Source organism: Gossypium hirsutum, chromosome A13 (assembly GCF_007990345.1).
Source record: "Gossypium hirsutum isolate 1008001.06 chromosome A13, Gossypium_hirsutum_v2.1, whole genome shotgun sequence".
Classification (NCBI taxonomy): Eukaryota; Viridiplantae; Streptophyta; class Magnoliopsida; order Malvales; family Malvaceae; genus Gossypium; species Gossypium hirsutum.
The window spans coordinates 87,827,740-87,831,901 of record NC_053436.1 but is presented as its reverse complement, the minus strand read 5'-3'; the positions used below and the strand labels follow the sequence as shown (position 1 = coordinate 87,831,901).

General features: G+C 34.5%; 1 non-coding gene across 1 annotated transcript; it reads right to left on the bottom strand.

Annotated features, from left to right (window-relative positions):
- Positions 1-3,217: 3,217 nt before the first annotated feature.
- Positions 3,218-3,324, bottom strand: LOC121213071 (small nucleolar RNA R71). Its single transcript, XR_005908440.1, has one exon. It is a non-coding gene; the product is annotated as a small nucleolar RNA R71 (small nucleolar RNA).
- Between the last annotated feature and the right edge of the window lie 838 nt (positions 3,325-4,162).

Genomic DNA, 4,162 nt, shown 5'->3' with positions numbered 1-4,162 from the left:
ATAGAAAATAAAAAAAATTGAAAATTGAGTTGGTTTGTGAAATTTATAGCAATAAACCTTTTACTGAAATCACACATGTGTTTTCGGCTAGATGGATCCTTGTTGCTCCCGACTTTCAACCAAATGATCTTCTTCGTTATTCTCGTACCACGAATTGCTTCGAATATGGGCTCAAACTAATTTGAATCAAACATAGAACCATAAATTTTTTACTTTATTTTCAGTGGGAAAGAAAAACTCTCTCTCAATAGAAACCAATAAAATTGTGATTTTGAAAAATAGAATTTATAATCAGAGAATAAACTCTCACTATTTTGGGCAGAATAACAATATCTCAAGTTGTGTATTTATCCCTATCAGTGCCTTCTAATTATAGGGAGAAGAGGTAAAACTCTTGTTGAATTGTAGAAGTTTATTTCAAATAGAAAAATAAACTCCTAGTCTAACTAGGATTAGGTGGGGTGACAACCCTAGTTAAATAAACTAGGGTTTGGCATCCCTAGCATTAAACATGAGGCGCTTTTGGGCCTCTCCCATATCGGGTCAAATTACAAGTACTTCATTGACTTTTAACCTAGTACTTTATAATTCAATCCAACTCGATATTTGTTTTTCTATTTCCCAGAATAAACATCTGAAAATTAATTTAAATAAATAAATTATTTCAATCAAATAATTGTCTCAATCTAATTCCAATTCTATTAAATCATGATGACTTTATTGTAAAAGAATCTATGAGAAAATATATTTAATATTTCTACCTTCAACGGATTTACTATGACCAAATAATTTATTTCCATTTTTGAACTTAAATTATTTATTTATTTAATTAAAAAACCAAAAATTCATTTCCATGTCATTTTCATTTTGTAGAAAACCACATTTATTCCAAATGTTTCCCACTTCCATCTATTCTTATTAATTTGATTCAACATGCAATTCATTTATGGTTTCAACGAGTTAGCAGAGGGACCAATTGGACATATGCGATTAGGGCTCAAATGATTTATAATTAAGTTCCAACTACTAATTATAAACTCATTTAGTCATGAAACCATCCCACTATAGTATCGTGGCTGAGCTCTCTCTAATGACATATTATTATGAAAGCAACTCGATCAGTGCTCGTCTAATAACCTTATCATAAGTGTGTTACCCTTATAAGATATTCTTAATCTCTGATAAGTCGTAATTATATATATTTTAATCTCATGATTAGCATATTTTTGGATGAATTATCATCAGATTCGTGGAATTCGATGCTCCTAATCCTTTAATTTCATGTTTTATACTTAGGTGAGCATAGGAGAGTAAAAAGAGCGAGAAACGAGCCAAAAACAGAGAAAATGGTCCAACGTGGGAAATGAACACAGCCTAGACTTCCTTACACGGGTAGACCACACACCCGTGTCTATTTAACAGACTCGAACACGGGTTGAAGCACTTGCACACGGGCGTGTCCCTATCGAGCCCAAATCTAGTCCTATTTGGAAAGGGCCACTCTTGAGGGTTTTGGATCATTCTAAAGCCTATATAAATACCCCAGGAGATACTAGAAAGGGGACAGAGAGGAGGAAGCATGGAATTACTCGAAGGAAGCCGATTGATCCATCTCAGAAGCCGGATTCACCTTCAAGACTGAAGATCTCCTTTCAATTACCTTCAAGAGTTCTTGGGTTTTCTTTATGTTTTGTTATCATTATTCTTTTGAGATGTTTTCTTTCATAAATATGAACTAAACCCCCTAAATACCTAAGAGGAATGAAACCTAAGATAGATCTTGTTATTATTATCTGAATTATATGATAAATATTTGATTTATTCTTAATTATGTGTTCTTAATTCTTGCTTTGATATTCTAAGATATTAATTCAAGTTTTGATGTGCTTATTCAGAGAAGCAAAAGTCCCTATCTAAGAGTAGATCTAACATAATTAAGCGTAGTTGATTGCACGCCTAGAGATAGGGTGACATAATTTTGCTGGATTAGGGTGAAACCTAATAAGGGAATCCATAAATTGAGTTAATGCAACACTAGGGGTTTTAATTAGAAAGAGATTTCAATTAATCAACCTAGAGTTAGACGTTGTTAGTCTCGAGAGAGATAATAATATAAATTAGGGATTTATATGGATCAAGTCAAATGAATAAATCGTCTAATTCAGAGTCAATAACAAGTGAAGTCTAGGTGGATTTTTCCTTAGGTATTGTCTAAATCATTCAGTTTTCCCAAAAGTTATTTCCCCAATTCACTTTCTGTGTGTTCTTAGTTTAGTAATTAGTTTAGATAAAACAAATCCCTTTATTTTTAGGCTAGATAATAAAAAGAAAGTTAATACTAGTACTTTTAGTTCCTTTGGGTTTGACATTCCGGTCTTGCTATAAGCTATACTATTGTTCGATAGGTGCGCTTGCCTTTTTCATGATAATAGTTAGTTTTCAAGAGCGGTCATTCATAAATTATAGAACTTATCACGATTTACATCAATCAAGTTTTTGGCATCGTTGCCGTGGAACTAAGATATTAGGAACACTTAATTTTTATTAATTTAGCCATTTATTTTATTGTAATTTAAATTTTATTTTGATTTTTGTTACTAAATTTTCTTTTTCCTTCTGACAGGTTTTTATAGTTTATGACTAGAAGAAACCCGTTGGGACCATCGCTTTTTGACAGTAAGATCGATCGCACAGCTCACAAAAATCGAAGAGAAATAAGGTGAAGCGTAAGATACACAGAGAAAGAGCAAGAGGACGATATTTCCACCACAACCGAGGAGATGGCTAAAAATCATGAAATCTGCTACCTCCTGCGATTGCTGCTGATCCAGTAAATCAGAATCTTGCTCCATGCACTATGTATGATTATGCTAAACCTACTTTAACAGGAACTGAGTCAAGTATAGTTAGGCCTGCTGTTGCTGCAAATAATTTTGAACTGAAACCTAACACGATTCAAATAATACAACAGTTTGTTCAGTTTGATGGTTTGCAGGACGAGGACCCAAACATTCATTTGGAAAATTTTCTGGCATTTTGCGACACTTTTAAAATCAATGGCATTTCTGATGATGCCATTCGTCTTCGGTTATTTCCCTTTTCATTGAGGAATAAAGCTAAATAGTGGTTGAACTCGTTACCACAAGGGTCAATCATTACTTGGAAACAAATGACCGAAAAATTCTTACTCAAATATTTTCCACTGGCTAAAACGGCTAAATTTAGGAATGTTATCTCTTCTTTTGTGTAGATGGATCTAGAAACACTTTATGATGCATGAGAGAGATACAAGGATCTATTGAAAAGGTGCCCTCACCATGGGTTACCTTTATGGTTGCAGGTTCAAACGTTTTACAACGGTGTGAACCCCTCAACAAGGAAACTTATTGACGCAGCTGCTGGTGGTACTATCAATAACAAAACACCTGAAGTGGCTTACAAATTTATTGAAGAGATGTCACTGAATAACTATTAGTGGCAAGTCATAAGAACAAAGATGATAAAAGCAGCCAGTGTTTTCAACCTCGACGCAATCACTATGCTATCAAATTAGGTAGAACTATTAAATAAAAAGATTGACTATTTGTGTGGTTCTACTCAGGTACATCCAGCGATGAGGTGCGATTCAAATGGAGGAGGAGTACACATAGAATATCAATCCTTCAACCCAGCATCAAGAGGAACAAGTTCAATATATGGGTAACAATAATTCTAGACCTCAAAATAATCCATACAGTAATACTTATAATGTAGGTTGGAGAAACCATACCAATTTCTCGTGGGGTGGTCAAGGAAATCAAAGGCCACAACATCCCCTAGGTTTTCAACAACCACCTTACCAGCAGGAAAAGAAGGCGAACCTTGAAGAGATGCTAACAAAATTTATCTTGGTGCCAGAGACTCGTTTTTAGAATACCGAAACAACATTTAAGAATCAACAAGCATCGATCCAAGGGCTCGAAACTCAGATAGGCCAACTTGCCAAATTAATTTCTGAACGACCACAAGGTAGCTTGCCAAGTAACACTGAATCTAACCCAAGGGAACAACTTAATGTGATTACCGCTCGAGATAAGGAATTGTGGCAAGGAATTATTGCAAGTAAAGGTAAAGGTGAGGTGGACCACAATGAGCAAAAATCGGTAAGTAAAGAGTACAAACC